Source organism: Heterocephalus glaber, unplaced genomic scaffold (genome assembly GCF_053883595.1).
Source record: "Heterocephalus glaber isolate CG9 unplaced genomic scaffold, H.glaber_assembly_v1.0 deba00001760, whole genome shotgun sequence".
In the NCBI taxonomy this organism is placed as follows: Eukaryota; Metazoa; Chordata; class Mammalia; order Rodentia; family Bathyergidae; genus Heterocephalus; species Heterocephalus glaber.
The window spans coordinates 8691426-8711222 of NW_028258457.1; the positions used below are offsets into that span (position 1 = coordinate 8691426).

The 19797-nt window shown below is 52.3% G+C and overlaps 1 pseudogene; it reads left to right on the plus strand.

Annotated features, from left to right (window-relative positions):
• Window positions 1-268: 268 nt before the first annotated feature.
• LOC147821215 (serine/threonine-protein kinase N1 pseudogene) lies at window positions 269-17910 on the plus strand (annotated as a pseudogene).
• Window positions 17911-19797: the final 1887 nt, after the last annotated feature.

Below are 19797 nucleotides of genomic sequence, written 5' to 3' on the forward strand. Positions count from 1 at the left end.
GAGCCTCCTGAGTAGCTGGGGTGACAGGCGTATGCCTCTGGGCCTGAACTGAATAAATGTTTTGACTCCTATGAAAAGACACAGGCTCAGACCAGGTTAAAATATCCTTTTCTATCTGGGAGTACAGAGATTATAGGCACGTGCACACGCGCACACACACACATAGAAAGAGACAGGAGAGCTGGGTGCATGCCTGTAATCCCAGCAACTGAGAAGGCTGAGGCAGGAGGATTGCCAGGAGTTCAAGGCCAGCCTAGGCCACACAGCAAGACCCTGTGTCATAAAATTTGTTTTGTTTTTTGAAAAGACACATTTCTGTGGTCTTTGTTCTAGAAATTCAGTCTCCCTTCTGTGATTTTTTTTTTCCTGATACTGAGGATGGAACCCAGGGCCTCCTGCATGCTAGACAAGTGTTCACCACTGAGTTGCATCCTACCACAAATACCACAAATGTGTTGTCTCTAAAGCTGTGTTTGAAGAAGGACATGGAAACTGAGCCCAGATAAGGGAAGGTGAAACCATGCCCGGGGAGAGGCGTGCAAAGGTCCTGAGGTAGTATCAGTTTGACTGTTGAAGGACCCAGCAGAGGCTGGTGTGGTCAGAATTGGGTGAGACAATTGTATTTAAACATGGAACTGTTAAGAAATAAGCAAAAGAAGGGTACAGGGGCGGGGCAGAGCGAGCAGGCCGGAGCCGCTGCATGGAGTGTTGGCGAGGTCTCCCAGGTCGCGGGGGTCACCGCCTGCCCCGCCTGCACGCCCATCCTTCGGTCCGTGCACACGTGCTCTCCCGCTCCGCCCTGTGTGGGGACCCCGGCGGGCGTGGTGCGGACATGGCCAGGGACGCCGTGCAGCGTGAGCCCTGGTCCCTGCTGGAGCACCTGGGCCTGGCAGGAGCGGACCTGGCAGCACCCAGGGTGCAGCAGCAGCTGGAGTTGAAGCGGGAGCGGCTGCGGCGTGAGATCCGCAAGGAGCTGAAGCTGAAGGAAGGTGCAGAGAATCTGAGGCGTGCGGCCACTGACCTGGGCCGAGGCCGGGGCCCCGTGGAGTTGCTGCTGGGTGGCTCTGCGCACCGCCTGGACCTGCTGCACCGCCAGTTGGAGGAGCTGCACACGCACGTGGTGCTGCCTGAGCCCACTGCTGGCCAGGATGTCCCCCAGTCCCCAGGTGCAGGCAGCTCCGCCTGCTTGGCTACCAACCTGAGCCGAGTGGCCAGCCTGGAGAAGCAGTTGGCCATCGAGCTGAAGGTGAAGCAAGGTGCAGAGAACATGATCCAGACCTACAGCAACGGCAGCACCAAGGACCGGAAGGTGCTGCTGACGGCCCAGCAGATGTTACAGGACAGCAAGACCAAGATTGACATCATCCGCATGCAGCTCCGTCGGGCCCTGCAGGCCGGCCAGCTGGAGAGCCAGGCAGCATCCAACGAGGCCCCAGGGGGTCCATACTTGGGAGCAGTGGAGCTGCACATCGAGGAGCTTCGACATCACTTCAGAGTAGAGCACGCTGTCACCGAGGGTGCTAAGAACGCTTTGCACCTGCTCAGTGCGGCCAAGGCCCCAGACCAGAAGGCTGTCAGCGAGGCCCAGGAGAAGTTGGCCGAGTCCAACCAGAAGCTGGGGCTGCTGCTTGAGGCACTGGAGCGCAGGCTGGGGGAGCTGGCCGCTGATCACCCGAAGGGGTGGCTGCTTCGTGAGGAGCTGGCCATGGCCTCATCAGCCACATTCAGCACGCTGCTGACTGGGCCCTTCCCTGCCGCACGGTACAGCATGTTGTGCAAGCCGGCGCTGCTCACAGGGACTCTGGAGGTACGTGTGGTGGGCTGCAGGGACCTTCCAGAGAACATCCCCTGGAACCCCTTGCCCTCGGGGACACCTGGGACTCCTGACAGCCCTATCCCCTTCCTGAGCCGCCCAGGCCAGGGCCTCCACAGCCGGAGTGGAAGCCTCAGTGGCTGAAGCAGCCTCAAAGCAGAAGCTGAGAACACAAGTGAGGTCAGCACTGTGCTGAAGTTGGATAACACAGTGGTGGGACAGACTTCCTGGAAGCCATGTGGCTCCAGCACATGAGACCAGAACTTCACATTAGAGCTGGAGCGGGCCCGGGAGATGGAGCTGGAGCTGGCTGTGTTCTGGAGGGACCAGCGGGGTCTGTGTGCCCTTAAGTTCCTGAAACTGGAAGATTTCCTGGACAATGAACGGCATGAGGTACAGCTGGACATGGAGCTGCAGGGCTGCCTGCTGGCCGAGGTCACCTTCCACAACCCTGTCATTGAGAGGATCCCCCGACTCCAGAGGCAGAGGCAGAAGAAAATCTTCTCCAAGAAGCAAGGGAAGGCGTTCCAGCGTGCCAGGCAGATGAACATCGATGTGGCCGTGTGGGTGCAGCTGCTGGAAAGGCTCATCCCCAATGCCACAGCCACGGGCACCTTCTCCAGGACCCGAGGCCCGGCCTGTGGGGGACATTGCAGTGGAGAAGCTGAGCCTTGGACCCGACCCCGACAGCTCCGCGTAGAAGAGCCCTTCAGGGCAGCTGTCCAGAGCATCCAGCCTGGGTTCCCCAAGCCAGGTAATGGCCACTGTTCCTAAGCTGCCTTCAGAGACCCAGGAGACCCCAGGCTCCAGCCTAGGTAGCTCTCTGAGGAACTTGCCTCTGACCCTGGAGGACTTCAAGTTCCTGGCGGTGCTGGGCTAGGGTCACTTTGGGAAGGTGCTGCTCTCTGATTTCCACCCCAGCAGGGAGCTCTTTGCCATCAAGACTTTGAAGAAAGGGGACATAGTGGCCCGGGAGGAGGTGGAGACCCTGATGTGTGAGAAGCAGGTCCTGGTGGCAGTGACCAGTGCAGGCCACCCCTTCCTGGTGAGCCTGTTCGGCTGCTTCCAGACACCAGAGTGTGTGTGCTTCATGATGGAGACTCGGCTGGTGGGGATCTCATGCTCCACATCCACAGCGGCGTGTTCTCTGAGCCTCGTGCCATCTTCTACTCGGCCTGCGTGGTGCTGGGGCTGCAGTTCCTCCATGAACACAAGATTGTCTACAGGGACCCGGAGCTGGGCAATTTGCTCCTGGACACCGAGGGCTATGTCAAGATCGCTGACTTTGGCCTCTGCAAAGAGGGCATGGGTTGCGGGGACCGGACCAGCACATTCTGCGGGACCCCCGAGTTCCTGGCCCCTGAGGTGCTGACAGACACGTCCTATACTCGTGCTGTGGACTGGTGGGGCCTGGGTGTGCTGCTCTATGAGATGCTGGTGAGTGAGTCCCCATTCCCTGGGGGTGATGAGGAGTGGGTATTTGACAGCATTGTCAACGATGAGGTTTGCTACCCCCGTTTCCTGTCAGCTGAGGCCATTGGCATCATGGGAAGGCTGCTTTGCAGGAACCCAGAGCGGAGGTTGGGGTCCAGCGAGCGTGATGCCGAGGATGTAAATAAGCAGCCCTTCTTCAGGACCCTGGGCTGGGACGTGCTCCTGACACACCAACTGCCACCACCGTTCGTGCCCAAGCTCTCTGGGCACACAGATGTCAGCAACTTCGATGAAGAATTCACAGGGGAGGCGCCCACCCTCAGCCCGCTGCAAGACGTGAGGCCCCTGACTGCTGCCGAGCAAGCCGCCTTCTGGGACTTCGACTTTGTGCCCGGGGGCTGCTAGCACCCACTCCACCCACCCAAAGTTCTTAGTTTTTAAAAATGCCTTTGGGGTTTGCCCCATCCTTGAAAAAAAAAAAAAAGAAGGGCACAGTTTGGATTAGTAATATTATTAGTTTTTTTCCACTAGGAAACATAAGTAGTGATCTTTGTATATTATGTAATGTACGCATGAAAAGGACTTTTAAGAACTTGTAGCTGGGTGTGGTGGTGCACGCCTACCATCCCAGCACTCAGAAAGCTGAGGCAGGAGGATTGCTCCAAGTTCAAGATCATCCTGGGCTACATAGTAAGACCCTGTCTCGAAAAAACCAAAAATGGGGGCTGAGGATTTAGCTCAGTGGTTCTGCCGCCTGCCCCGCAAGTGCAGGGACCCAAGTTCAATCCCCAGTACCAAAAAACCCCCAAACCCCCAAAATGTAAATCATAAACAACAACAAAGAAGAATGAAACCAGAATAAACGATAATTCCATGCCATGCCCAGCCAGCTGTGATGGCGCCTGTTGGAAGGTGGAGCAGGAATAGATAGATGTTTGGAGCCTGGGACACTCTTCTGGGCTCTTATTTTTATTTATTTATTTGTTTGTTTGTTTATTGTTATTTTTCTTTCTGGGTTCTTTATTTGGGTTCACCCTGGGGCCCAGACCACCCTGGAGACACCTCCTGGGAGAGCCCAGCCCTTCTCCACCTTTCTTGGCAAGCTTCACTCTGCCTGGCCCTTCTCAGCCAAACCTCCAACAGACCCTTCAAGGGCCCTGCCAACTCTTGCCCCACTCTTCCCCACAGGCTTTAGGGGTCTCCATTGGTTTTTTGGGTGTTTTTTTGACACAAGGTCTCACTGTGTAGCCCAGGCTGGTCTTGAACTCACAGCAATCCTCCTGCCTCAGCCTGCTAAGTGCTGAGCCTATAGGCCTGCACCACCACGCCCAGTTCCCTTTGAGTTCTGCCCCATCTACTTCCTGGCCTGGCCCACTTTTGCTATCCAAGAAGACCATGCCCCTCTGAGGCCGGCCCTTTCTTTCCCCACCCATTCCCAGCAGACTGCACAGTTCCCATTGGGTTCTGCTCTGTGCTTCCTGGCTCCTCCCACTTTTGCTACACCACGCCCCTCATGAGCACCCAAGCCCCGGTGGTCCCAGCTCCTGGCTCAGCCTCTGCAGATCTCCAGCCCCACCCCCACAGCTAGTGGGTGGTAGCTGTCATAGGTGGTGACCAGGGCAGCCTGCAGGAACTTGGCCTGCAGCATGCTGTGCTCCCGGAAGCCCAGTTCCGTGTCTTCCTTATAGGGGACCTGGGTTTGGGGGCATCTGGTGTGGGCTGTTCATGGGGCCCCGACCTTGTGCACTGCCCACAGAGCCTGGACCATGGACACTGGCCATCACCACTGACCCCGAGCGCGTGGCTCCCTCAGGCAGCCAGAGAACTGGCTGTGGTCCCCACCCGCAGAGGGCCTGGCCCCCCTCCCCTTGTCCAGGTAGAGGGTGATGGGGCTGTTGCTGGAGCTTGTCCTGCTCTCATACTGGAAGGCGTACATCTCCACATCTCTGATGAGCTGGGTTCAGAGTGACAACCCGAGGGCATCAGCAGAAGCCCCCAGCCCCAGGAGCTGTCAGTGGGAGCCTCCACACCTTGGCCTTGTCTGAGCAGTGGTATGGTTGGGGAAACTGAGGCAGGGCATGCAGAGAGTCATTCAGAATTGACTGTGGCCATCCAGCATGGGGAATTTACACAGGGGAACCTGGGTAGATGCCCCGCACCCACAGGGAGGGGTGGGACATCACTCAGATGAAGTCTACATTACCTTTTTTTTTTTTTTTCAGAACTGAGAATCGAACTCAGGACCTTGTGCTTGCCAGGCAGGCATGGTGCCATTGAGCTACATCACTGGCCCCTCACATTACCTTTTTTTGGAGACAGGTTCACCTTATGTAGTTCGGGCTGGCTTTGAACTCACTATGTAGCCCAGGGTGGCCTCAAACTCAAAGCAATCCTCCTGCCTCAGCCTCCCAAGCACTGGGATGACAGGTGTGTGTCACCATGCCCAGCTGTTTGAGGTCATCCTGCTTCGGGTAGAAACCGATGAGTAGGGAGATCTCTGCTAGGGGCCAATCAGACCCTCAGATAACTGTAAGGGGACAACAGGAAATAAAAGGAAACAGAGATGGGGGCCAGGGATTCAGCTCAGTGATACTGCTGCCTGCCTTGCAAGCACCAGGTCCCAAGTTTGATCTCTGTTACAAAAAAAAAAAAAAAAAAAGACAGACAAAATTCAAGGTGTAAGGAGACCAGGAAGAACCTGCTTCTAGTGGACAAGCTCAACAATCTCCAAGGTTGACCCACTTTTTTTTAGCCACCAAAAAGCACAGGGGGAGGGATAAAGTACTTTTCCTGGAACAGCATAAGAACAGGGCAATAAAAAATGAGGAAGAAGTTCAGTCTCACAAGGGAAAGAAGTTAATAGTATTAGGTCCTTTCCCATACCTGGATTCCTGCATTTTTTTTTTTTTTGCATTGTCCTCAGCAGATGTTATCTTGCCTTAGGTGTGCTGTGATTATGAGCTTTCCCCACACTGCCAGGAAGGACACAGCCTTCCACATACTTCCCTATTCCTAAACAGGTCACACCAGCCTCGAGACTGTGGGACCTAAGTCACATAGCCTAGTCCCCAACATTTTCCTCATACAGCTTGGTCCCCAACAGATCTCCGTGCTGGTCACTGTCGCATCTTGATCTCCCTGGAACCGGAGATTTCACAGCCTCTCTTCCCACTGCCCTCCTGTCTCTGTCACCATGTGCCCCACTGCCTGAATCTCATGCCTGGACTAGTGCAGTCCAGGAGTAGAGTGTTGATTGAAGCAAAGACCATTCTGAGCCCCATTTCCCCCTCTGTTGAATGAAGTCTATATCCTTACTAACATCCCAGGGTGATTTAGAGGTATTCTTGCCTTGTTGCCTGGCAAAGAATGATGCCTGCCATAACATCTAAAGTCACTGCTGACTTTGGTCTCAGAGTGTAGAGTTTACCTTCTTCCTACCACCTGGGGACATGGGGCTCTTGTTAAGCATCTCAAGGGTGGGTTCTTTGCTATGAATGTTTTGTGCCCCACCCCCAATTCATATATTGAAACAACCCTTCATATAAAGATGTAAAATATAATAATGGTGTGAAGAAATAGGGTCTGTGGGAATTTTTTTTAAGTGGGGGGGGTCTCACTATATAGTCGAGGCCAGGATTGAACTCACCATGTAGCCCAGGCTGGCCTCAAATTTGTGGTAATCCTCTTGCCTCAGCCTCCTGAGTGCTGGGATCACAGGCATGCACCACCATGCCTGCTGCCTTTGGGAACTTATTGAGTCAAGAAGATGAGGTCTCAGGTGTGGGGTGAGAGCCCTTATCGGAGACTCCCCAGAGAGATGTCCTGGTCCTTCAGTCATGGGAGGACACAGCAGAAAAGTGCCATTGGTGACCAGAAAGTGGGACCTCCCCAGACCTGGGCAAGCCAGTGCCTTGATATTGGACCTCCTGGCTCCTGGACTGTGAGGAACACGTTTCACCTCCTAGGTCATTGAATTTTAGTACCTGAATGGATGAAGGTGGCAGATACCAGACCTACCGAGATGGTGCCTCTGCCCTTGGTGCTGGCTTTGGTCTCCAGGTCATCCTGGGGAAGGAATGGAAGGAAGGGAGGGGAGGGTTAAGGGCGAGGCAGCAGCTGCAACAGCACAAGTAAAGACCCTCATGAAAGAGGACTCCCAGAACTGCTCCAGAAAGTGGCAAAAGCAATGGGATGTTCCAAGTGTGGGGGCAGAGTTTGAGAAGGACCGATGGCAGCATACCTTTTACTCTAATAATTTCTAAAATTTAGACACACCATATGTTTTGATCACACCTTGTATGTAATAATTTTCTTCTCTTCTCTCTGTCCCCATCTGTAAATGGAAGTCAGGAACAACACTGGCTTCCTAGCATTGCTATAAGGATTAGATGGCTTCACGGACGCAAGAAAGGGGGCCAGAGCCCAGCTAACAAGCATTAGCTGGTGACATAATATATGCAGTATAATTCTGTTCCCATCGTGGGTGTTAATATGCTGTGAGTGAGATAACATTCCCTCTCAGTTTAAAACCCTACCCTGGCTCCCACCTCACTTGAGGCAAAAGCCAAGTCCCCATCAAGGCCCACAAAGTCCTGCTTTAATTGCCCATTATGTCCCTGTCCTCCTTCATTCCTTTTCCTCCAGCGGTGTCGGCTTCCTTGCCGCACTCACAGTCCTGCCACAGGGCCTTGGTACCTGCTGTTTCCTCTGCCTAGATGTCCAAATGCTTAACTATTTCCTCTTCTTAAGGTCTTTGCTCAAAGTTATCTTCTTACTGAGACATTCTATGCACATCCTATCTAAAATTTCAATTCCTTGATGCCCTCATCCCTTTATTGTTGAAATTATTTTGGTTTTTTGGAGACAGAGTCTTGCTGTGTTGGTCAGGCTGGCTTCAAACTTGCGGAGATCCTTCTGCCTCAGCCTCCCAAGTGCTGGGATGACAGGTATGCACCACGACACCTGCCTTAACATGGAATATCTTCAAAGTCTTAGTTTCTTCCCAGAATGCACATTTCATGAGGGCAAAGACCATGGGTCTCCCAGGATTTATGACGTGTAGTAGATGCTCAGGAAGTGCTAGGGAATAGAGGACTCAATGCATTGACAGGATAGTGGAGTGGACAGCGGTTTGAGATCATCTTGGAAGTGTGTAGGGCCATGGCTGTGGGCCTCACCCTTAATGTCGACACTTCCTCCTTTGTCCCCTATCTTTGCTGTCCACCAGTAGGCATTGTCCTCGGCGATGGACCACTCCACCTTCGTGGCTCTCTTGGAGGGTCTGATCTGGACGCGGGGACCCTGGGTGCTTCAGAATGGCACCGCTGAAACGCGTCGGAGCTTCAAGGGTCACGACGGTGGTCTGGGGTTGGAACGGGGACCACAGATCAGCACTGTGGACAGCGCCCGCGACCAACGTCAGCACCGCGGACAGCGCCCGGTTGTGTTGTTCTCCCCCCCCCCCCCGCCCCCCCAGGTCCCCCGCGTGGCTGCGTGGACCCGAAGGGCTCCGGTCTCTGGCTTCTGCATGAGGCGTAGGTCGGGGCCTCCACGGTGTACAGGGAGTTCTCTGCCGGGCCGCCCACTGGCCCGTGGTTCTGTCGTGGAGAAGGATGCTCACTCACTTGGTCACCTAGAGCTGGGCCTATTGCCAGTCTGCCTCCTCCCATATTTCTCCGTAGTTCTTTTTCCCCTGATACTGGGGATTGAACCCAGCGCCTTCGTACTGAGCTACATCCACAGCCTTTTTTTATTTTTTCATTTTTAATTTTTGAGACAGGGTCTTGTTAAGTTGCTCATGTTGGGCTCAAATTTTCGATCCTCCTGCTTCAGCCTCCTGGAGTGCTGGAATGACAGGCACACAACACCAAGTCCGGCTCATCTACTATTTTTTAGAGCACCTACTTAACTGGAAACCCTTTGCTAAGGAAATGTGGACTTTTCAGAATCATGCTAGAAGACAGGACTTTATTTAGAGATGGGGAAATTGAGGGTTAAAAAAGTTCCTCTATTGCCAGGTGCCTATAATTCCAGCTACTCAAGAGGCTTGAGGCAGGAGGATTTCAAATTTAATGTTTAAAAAAAGGGCTCCGTGGTACAGCACCCCTGGTTTCCATCCCCAGTGGCACTAAAACCAACAAATGAACAAAATAAAATAAAATTAGGAAGAGTTCCTCCAGTCTACTGTAAGCAAGTCTTCCTGGCTCTCCTTCCCTTGGCTTGGGGAATGGGAAGACAAACGACGGAGCCCTTGGGGATTACATGGGCAGGCCATGGGAGGCCTGCGGATGGTGGGGTTGTGTGCAACCCCAGCACCCCTGGAGGCTGAGGCAGGAGGATCTCAAGTTGAATCCCAGCCTGGTCAACTTACCAACTTAGGGAGACCCTAAATAAACTGCTCAAGACGGATTCCAGGCCATGCCCCCCCGCCTGGTGACAGAACCCTCTCCCCCACTGGAGCTGGAGATGCTGACCAGGCTGTCGAGCATGCGAGCTGATGGTGAGCACCAGAGCATAGGATTCGAGGGGCACCACAAAGGTTGGCTGAATGCCCGGGAGTTTTCACTCCCGGAAACCCTGGTCTTTCTGGATGCTGTCATCCTAATCCTAAAGGGTCAGAGGGAATTCCCCTGGGAGGCCCAGGCTGGGGCTCTGTGTGTGCAGGGCCCTGCTGTCTCCTGTGGGGTTCCTACCGGGGTCTCCTGGCCGCACAGCCCCTTCCCTTCCTGCAGGGTGACCAGGACGAGAACTGTGAGGGAAACGTCCACCTCTGAGCCTTGGTAGCTGTCCCAATGTGGCAGAGCCACATTCATGAGCATCTCGGTGACACCTCTGCCTTCCTGCCTGACCCCAGAAGCTCTGGGGCACCCAGCTGTGGGCTTCTAGTTGCTGGGGGTGCAATGCGGGGAGGGGACCAGCTTGGTGGCATCAGGAACAAAAGCTAAGCACCTTAAGTTGTCCCAGAGCCACTTTTCTGTTGAGGGGACAGAGGGTCAGAGAGGCAGAACCTGTGTACTGCAAGTAAATGGCCATCTTAGTCCTCTCCTCTCCCCTCAGCCCTGGGTAGATTTGAACCATATCCCCCCAAGTGGATGTTCAGCTGCGACTTCAGATCCTATTTGGAAACAGGCTTTTTGCAGATATAATAGGCAAGAAGAGGTCACGATGGATCAGTATGCGTCCAAAGTCCAATAAGTGGTATCCTGAGAAGCCATGTGGCCAGGCATGGTGGTGCAGGCCTGTCATCCCAGCACTCAGGGGGCTGAGGCAGGAGGATTGCCTTGAGTTCAAGCCAGCCTGGGCTACATAGCGAGACCTTGTCTCAAAAAGCCAATCACCTGGGCTGGGGATTTAGCTCAGTGGTTCTGCCGCCTGCCTCGCAAGCGCAAGGACCTGAGTTCGATCCTTGGTACCAAAAAACCCTCAAAACCAAAAAACAAGCAGAAACACAAAGAACAAGAACATAAACAAAGAAGCCATGGGAAGGCATCCCAAGAAGACAGGCAAAGACGGAGACAGAGACGGGCGTGATATCAATAGAAGGCAGAAGGCCAAGGATTGTTGCAACCAGTAGGAGGCAGGAAGAGGTAACAAAGATTCCCTGGAGCCTTTGGAAGGCATGGCTCTGCCAATGCCTTGAGTGTGGACTTCAAGCCCCCTCACTGTTCCTTCAGTATGTTGGATGCATTCCAGTCTCAGGGCCTTTGCATGTGCTGTGTCCTGGGCTTGGGACACTCTCTCTCCATGAGACTCGGTTCCATACTTCTTCAGGACCAAGGATCATCTCATGAAGCCCTCCAAAATGTCACCTTCCCATTATCCTTTTTAATTTTTTTGAGGCAAAGTCTTGCTCTGTTGCCCAGGCTGGCCTTGAACTTGCAATACTCCTGCCTCAGCCTCCAGTGTGCTGGGCGAAGAGAAGTGTGCCACCCCTCCCAGCTCAGGTCTTTCCCCGCTTTGAGCATTACCTCAAGTTTCCTGAGGGGCTGCTCTTTGGCCCTGATGTCGGGGTGACAGTGTGTGGGTGTTAATGGAGACGGGGTGGGGTTTGTGTCCAGACTAGTGACCGTGGGAGGTTTGTTGTCGGGTTGTAACTGGGGAGAGGACTGAGTGTATCATCTGGGGGTCCCTCAGGTCCCTGGAAGGCCCTGCCTCACTGCTGAAAGGTTCTTCAGCACCTACCCTGTGCTTCACACCGCCTGCACCCCAGGGCCGTGGCGTCCAGTTGCCCGGTCCAGTGGCTCAGCATGTGCTGTCGGGCACCTTGAGCAGTGATGTCACGTCACTGGCCATTGGGCCCCATGGGATGATCTTGCTGAAGTGAATTGTTTTTGAGATGCTAGGGACCAAACATTATAGCTCTGCCCCTGAGCTACACCCCCAGTCCACCTATCCATCTGTCTATCAATTGATTTTTGGAGACAGGATCTCACTATGTGGCCCAGGCTGGCCTTGAACTCTCAGTGATCCAACTGCTCTAGCCTCCTGAGTGCTGGGATTACAGGTGTGTGCCACCACGTCCAGCTATATAAAGTTTTCTTTATAAAAATTTTTAAAAATCTAATTTCTTTATTTTGAGACACAAGTTCTCACTATGTAGTTCAGGCTAGCTTTGCACTATATAGCCCAGGCTAGTTTTGGACTCAAGGAGACCCTCCTGCCTCAGCCTCCCAAGTGATGGGATTACAAGCATGTACCACCACACCCAGCAAAACATCTAAAATTTTAATCGTCCGGAATTTAAAGGAGCTTGGTAGGCAGCATTGTGGTGGTGAGTCAATGCACTGAGCTCCCCAGCCTCTGACTATTCCATGTGTATGATGATTATCCTGATTCTATAAAGAAGGAACTGGAGGCTCAGAGAGTTTCAGTAAGTTGCTGAAGGTCACACAGCAGAGAGAATATTTGAAGCCAGGCTTGACTCTAAAGCTCCAAAATGCAGGTTTTTTGATTCCCTCGAGCCAACCCATAGCTGAACTTCAAATGCCCTCTTGCACCTGATTTCATGTTTGTCGATCCTGGACCCCTGGACCCTCTGGAAACCACACAGGCCGGAGCCAGGGGAAACCTGATACACACTGGTGGCGAGGTCTCGGAGAGTCCCATCACCAGGACCAAGAGCATCTTCCTCACATGGTCCTGGACCCCGCAGCCCATGGCCTTGACCTCTACGTCCACTTTGCTGGTCTCCAGGAGGCACAGCACAAAGGGCACTGTCTTAGTGGAGGTGGGGGCACAACCAGCACCCTATGGGATGGGGCTCCCGGCTTTGACGTGCTGTGCAGTGGCGGCTTGTGGGGAAGATGGCACGGGGCAGGGGTTCCTGATGCTAGGGTGTCCGAGACCCGGGCTCCTGGTCCCTCGCTGCCCTTGGCCCGAGAGGCCTGGACCCTCTCTCTGCTTACATGCTGTGTGACCTCAGGCAGGCCTTCAGCCTCCCTGTGCCTGCTCGCTCCTCTAAACCAGGAACACTCACTGTAGAGGTTTTTTTTTGGTACCAGGGATCGAACTCAGGACCTTATGCTTGAGAAGCAGGCGGCGGAATCACTGAGCTAAACCCCCGGCCCAACTGTAGAGGTTTAAATGAGAAAATATCTTAGAAGTTTTCCAAGGTGCTCCTACTTCACCGGCGCATTGGAGTCTCAGGTACACTTCATCCTCCGGCTTTTCCTGGTGCTGGGGATGGAACCCAGGGCCTCACACATGTTCGGTGAGTGCTCACCACTGAGCCACATTCCCAGCCGTTGTTTTCTTTCTTTCTTTCTTTCTTTTTTTTTTGGTACCGGGGATGGAACTCAGGACCTTGTTCTTGCAAGGGAGGCGCAGTGCCACTGAGCTAAATCTCTGACCCCCTCTTTTTCGTTTTTGAGACAGAGTCTTGCTACATAGTCCAGGCTGGCCTTGAACTCGTGGCAGTCCTCCTGCCTGAGCTTCCTGAATGCTGGGATCACAGGCGTGCACCACCATGCCCAGCTTGAATTTTTTTTTAGCAAAACCTTTATTGGTGGATTTTAGGCATGCATAATGATGACACTCATCACAGGGAATTTGCACCTGTACGTGATACATCCCGCCTCTTTTTTTCCCATTTCCCTCTTCCCTCAAGCCCCCTCCCCTCCCTATGTACAAAAATTTTGTTTCCATTTTTTCTATTTTCACTTTTTCTTGTCCCTTCCTTCCTTTCTCCCTCCCTCCTCCCTTGTTCCCCTTCCCATTTGAACATTTTCTTTCCATTTCCTAATATCTATTATACATTTTAGTCCTTATTTCCACTTTCAGTTTCTCACAGCCGAGAAACAGTGCAGTATTTAAACATGTATCTGATTTATCCCACTTAAGAGTATGGTCTCAAGGCCCATCCATTTAGCTAGAAATGTCTGAAGCCCATCCTTCTTTATGGCAGAGTAGTACTCCACTGCATTAAAAAATATTTTCTTTGTCCGTTCATTGGTTGATGGGCATTTGGGCTGTTTCCAAGATTTAGGTATTACAAACTGCTACTGTAAACATGGGTGTGCATATATTGCTGTGGCATGATTCTTTTAATCCTTTTGAGAAGATACCAAGAAGGAGAATAGCTGGGTCAAGTGGAACCTCTAGTTTTAGTTTTTTGAGAAATCTCCACACTGATTTCCACAGTGCTTGCACCAGTCTACACTCCCACCAGCAGTGGAGCAGGGTTCCTCTTTCCCAAAAGCCCTGCCAGCATTTGTTATTGGTTGATTTCTTGATAGCAGCCATGCTTTCTGGAGTGAGGTGGAATCTCTGCATTGTTTTAATTTGCATCTCTTGAATGACCAGTGATGCTGAACATTTTTTCATATATTTATTTGCTATTTCTACTTCTTTGTCTGAGAAATTTCTATTCATTTCAGATACCCATTTTTGCAATGGGTCTTTAAATTTGGGAGCTCTGATTTTTTTGTTTTAGTTCTTTATATATTCTAGATAGTAGTCCTTTGAGGAACAGCTGGTGAAAATGTTCCCATGCTGTGGGTTATCTCTTCACTGTGTTGGTAGTTTCTCTTCCCAGCTTGAATTTTTTTTTCTTTTTTGGTACCAGGGATTGAACTCAGGACCTTGTGCTTGTGAGGCAGGTGGAAGAACCACTGAGCTAAATCCCCGGACCCCCCTTTTTTTTGGTACCGAGGATCAAATTCGTGATGTTGCAGTTGCAAGGCAGGTGACAGAACCCCAAGCCTCCTTTTTAAATTTTTTATTTCGAGACAGAGTCTTGCAAAATCCCAAAGTTACCCAGGCTGGGCTTGAACTTGCAACCCTCTTGCTTCAGCCTCCCAGAGTGTTGGGATGATGACATGCGTGTGCCACCATGCCCGGTTAGGGAGAGGGGTCTCTAGGATCCTGGGCAGAGGAGGGAGGTAGTGGAGGTTTGGGGATGGGAACATGTGTGGCACTGGGGACAAGGACTGGGTAAAGTTAGTGCTGCCCCAGGCCAACTGCCCTGGCCCATACCCAGGTTCTCGGGGGTATAGATGGGGAATGACCAACACCATCTTCTCTGTGAACGAGGAGAACAAGGAGGGCACCCAGTTTGCCCAGGTGATGACATACTGCTGTCCAGTTTTGGAAGGTCTATCAGATTTTCAGGAACCTGGGGAGAGATCCCCACATTCCTCAGGTTCTGCTGGGTTTTTGCTCCTTGTGTGTGTTGGGGTGGGGGGTAAAACCTTGGTCCAGATCTTGGAAGATGCAATTGCATGGGATCTTTTTGGTTCTCTCTTTGGGAGCAACATCATGGTGGACAGCTGTGCAAGTTGCTCACTGGACAAGGGCAGTTAGCCAGGGGAGAAAGAAAATCCAGCCAGCAGAGGGCACCATTTATAATCTACACAGAGACAGCAGAGCCTCTTGGAGCCCGGACAGGACTCAGTGAGTCTGTAAGGACATCTGGGCCTACCTTGACACCCCACCTGGTCTGCCCTCTCTATCTATCTTGGGGACCCACAGCCTCCTCTGTGGCCATCTGCCCTGGCCTGTCACCCACTGTGAGAAGCATCTGGGGCATTGTCATTTTCCGGCAAGAGGACCAGCTGTCTCCTGGTCACCGTTGTCTTCCGGAAGGGGAAGTCTCACATGGTTCACATACAGGGGCGCGTGGACTCCAACTGGGCCTGGACGTGGAGGGCTGCCGACCCTCAGGACTCGGGGCATCACCAGGGTGTACCTGGAGGGGGACAGACACGGGCATGAGCGGCTCCAGGCTGTCCCACAGATGGGACTTGTGGCGGCTCAGCCCTGAGTGACCAGGAGGAGGCCAGGGCCCAGGATGCATCCATGGCTGGCAGGAGGCTGTGGCGGAGCCACAGGCAGCAGGTATTTGTCCCCTGTCCACCGTGCCCCTAGACTGTTAGCCCTGGCCAGGGTGCTATCTAAACAACCGTGGGAGGGAATTCCCATAAGTCTACCTGGAGGGGCCTGGGCTGCTCCTCCTCCTCTGCCCAGCCCCCTAGTGGGACTAGGGACAGTGGCCTTGAGATGTGGCCCAGCTCCCTCCCTGGGGGCCAGGTGGGAGGAGGAGGGCTGCCCCCTAAAGCCTGAGGGTCTCACACTCAAGGCTGCCCCATCCCCCTGGAAAGAGCTCGGTGGATGCAGGGCTTAGGTGAAGTTACCTACCTTCTCCCTGCCCGGGTCCCTACCCCTGCCCTTGTGAAGCTGCCCAAGGTTTCCCTGGATATGAGGCATGATCAAAATATACAATGACTGTTTATTTATTTAAAAATTGTTTTGGGCACCAGGCTGGCCTTGAAAGGTTATCCTTTTTTGTTTTCTTTTTTTTTTGGTACCAGGGATTGAATTCGGGTCCTTACGCTTGCAAGGCAGGCGGCGGAACCACTGAGCTAAGTCCCTGGCCCTTTATTTATTTTTGAGACAGAGTCTTACTATTTGTTCCAGGCTGGCCTCAAACTCACAATGATCCTCCTTCGTCAGCCTCCCCAGTGCTGGGATTACAGGTGTAAGCCACCACACCTGGCCAACTGTGATTATTTTATTTAATTTTTTGTAATGATTTTAAAAACCAATATTTATCATAGTTTTCCAGGCCTCTCCTAGCAGCCCCAGCAGCACAGAGCAGACGCCTCATGCCCATTTCCCAGTCCCAGGCCTGAGCAGACAACAGGCACTGAGCCACAGGGCCCAGCACCTGGCACAGCGGAGCCTTTGGAGAAATCCCAAGTCAAAAGGCCCCTGCTGGCTTCCGGTCTTTCTTCACCCAGCATGCTCTGGGTGGGTTTCCCCTTTCTCAAGGGAGATGGCGGCACTTGGTAGTAGTGTCCATTGTCCATTGTTACTGAGTCACCCCAGCCTCCCTTTCCAGCAAGGAAATTACACACATTAAACCAGGGAAGGAATTTCGTCATGCTTGGAGCATTTGTGGAAGAATTTCTGTGTCCCTGAATCATTCACAAGGGCTACTAAAGACATTGTTGAGGGGGCTTTGTGATGTTTGCAGTTGGGGTAACAGACACTTATGTCTGAGGTCACCCCTGAGAAGCTTGGGGACAGGGACCCTGGCTCCCCAGTGACAATGTGCATTTATCCCACAAAGAACCCGTAAGCATATTTGGTGAGCCTGGAACAACTCAGCATGTGGGGGACGCAGCCACACCCATGGCAGACAGAATTGCTGCCTGCGTGGGTGGACGTTTACTGGGAATGTACTAAAAGCCTGGTTCAGGGTTGCTCTCCAGGGGTTGGTGGTGGTGGCCCGGTTTGGTGGCACTAAGACCCTTCCAAGCCCAGTTAAGAACCTCCGTGTTAGGGTCCAAGGAGAGCGCACTGAAGCTACCTTACCTTACTGCTTAGCAGTGAGCATCCCAAGCTGCCTTTCCCAAGGAAAGGCATCTTTGCATTTGTGCTTATCATAAAAACTTAATTCAGCATGTTCAAAACAGGAGAAAGAGAAGGGAGAGTGAAGACAACGGCAGAGGCTCACCTGCTCAAGATACTGATTCTCCATGGGCCGGGAATTTAGCTCAGTGGTGCAGTACCTGCCTTGCAAGCACAAGGTCCTTCGTTCGATCCCCGGTACTGAGAAAGATACTGATTCTTCAGAGGTTGATTTCTACTAATTACAAGTAAGTACACCTAGGACGTACAAAAGAGACTTCAAGCTGCCAACAGATCACTACTTCATACAGCACAACTTGTTGAAATTGTGGGTTGCCACTGTAGGTCTATTCCAGTGGATGAAAAAGACACCTTAACTTATTTCATCTGCTCAGTGAAGAAAGACAAGAGCAAACCGGATCTCAAGGTTGACATAGTGTTCACCAGGGTGACATTGAGACTGATACTTAGATGTTCAGATGTTAAAACTATTCACTGGTTGTCACATATTGAAATGTTCCTCATGTTTTCTAAGGAAGATTTTCTCTGGTTTTCTTTTCTTTTTTTCATTTTTTTGTGGCACCAGGGATCGAACTCGGGTCCTTGCACTTGCGAAGCAGGTGCCAGAATCACTGTGCTAAATCCCTGGCCCTGGTTTTATTTTCTTTGTTTCAGACTCCAATTGTTGGAAACTCATGTACAATGAGATTCCTAGATTAAAAATATTTTAAATAAAGGTTATTGCTATTTTTAAAAAGGCCTGGTTCAATACCTAATAACACACACACACACACACACACACACACACACACACGGGCAAAGATACATTTTCTCCTTGAGACTTACAGCTTTCTGTAAATTGGGGATCGATGCACAACCACTTTTCAGATTGCGTTTTTTTGTTTGTAGTACGGGGAATTGAAATTAGGAGTGCTGTGCCACTGAGCTACATTCCTGTCCGTTTTGTATGTAGGTATGTTTGTATTTATTTATTGGGACAGGGTCTCCCTGAGTCACTAAGTTGCCCAGGCTGGGGTCAAACTTGGCATCCTTCTACCTCAGCCTCCCAAGTAACCAGGAACACAGTAGGGCGCCATCACGCCTGGCTCTGTCTTGCCATTCTCTCCATCATCTAATGAACTGAGGATCATCTTTGGGCCCCATTTTGCAGATGAGCAAAACCGAGGCCCAAAAAGCCTGAAGAGCTCTTGGTGCAAATTGTGCCCCTAAGAAACCGAAGCACAGGAGGTTGAACATCTTGCTCAGGGCCGCACAGCAAGCGTATTGAGCTCCCGAGCCATGACTGGGGAGTAAGAAGTCGGAAGAGCAGCTGTGGGCTCCACTCAACATGGAGCTCTGGTGCAGGCCAGTGCTAGTTAGCATAGACTCGCAGTTCCTGGTCACCTCCACCCGGCGCTTGTTGCTTATGGACACGAGAGGGCGCCCGCGAGCCTCCGCCCGCCAGGAGAGGAGTCGGCCTCGCCCCCAGGAATGTGGCGCTGGGGGGCGGGGCCTGGCCGGGCAGGGGGCTGCTGTGCAGCCGCTGGTTTAGGCCTGGACCCTGGGCTTGTGCCAGGAGGCGGCGTCGGTCTTGCAGGGTGAAAGTGTGGCCTGAGACTTTATCCCTCCTCCAGGGCTCGGAGCCTAGGGCTTCCCAGGAAAGGCCGGGTAGAGCTCCGGAAGCCAAGCGGTGAATGCAGTGCTGGAAGTGCTTAGTAGGGCCTTTCCCAGCCAGGTTTCTTTCCAGTTTCTTTTGCTGTTTTCTGCAGTACTAGGATGGAACCCAGGGCCTTCGCACTGAGCTCCATCCCTGGCCCCTTTTTATTATTTATTTATTTATTCTTTTGGTACCGGGGATGGAACTTGAGTCCTTGCGCTTGCGCAGCAGGCGGCGAAACCACTGAGCTAAATCCCCGGCCCTATTTTTTATTTTGAGACAAGGTCTTGGTAAGTCAGTAAGTTGCCCAGGCTGACCTCGAACTTGCCATCCTCCTGACTCAGCCTCCCACAGTGCTGGGATGACAGCCATGCGCTGTCGTGCTGGGCTGAGGTGCTGTTTCCCCAGGTGGGAGGCAGCAGGAGCTCTCAGTGCAGGTGGTACTGCCAGGATGTGCCCTGTGGTCACTGCTTGGGTTCTTTGGTTCTTTCCTCAGTCCCCCAGGGCTTCTGGTCACCCGGTTTGTCCTCCCCAAGGCTTCAGAACCTGGCCCTGCTTCCTGATCCCCGAGGACACTGATCCCCACCTCACTGAGGTAAGAATTTTCAAGTGAAGCCAGGGCTAAGAGCAGGGAATAACCCAGTAGCCACAATTGGAGGTGAGTGCCTAATACCTGGACCTCAGGGATCTGAAAGTATGGTGGAACCACACACCTGTAATCCCAGCACTCTGGAGGCTGAGGCAGGAGGATCCCAAGTTTGAGCCCAGCCTGGGCAATCTAGTGAGACCCTGTCTCAAAATCAAAAATAAAAAGGACTGGATAGGTAACTAATTGCAAAGGCCTCAGGTTCAATCCTCAGTACTGGAAAAAGGAAAGTTGCTAAAAATTAACAGTAACATTATCAACAGGCCAACAGGATACTGATTATGCAAAGATGTGGTATCAGAATGTCCACACAAATGAAACACAAAAGTTTCTACTATATACGAAGATTCAGCATCACTCCTAATAAGTTAAAACCACAGTGAGGTATCAAAGAATTTT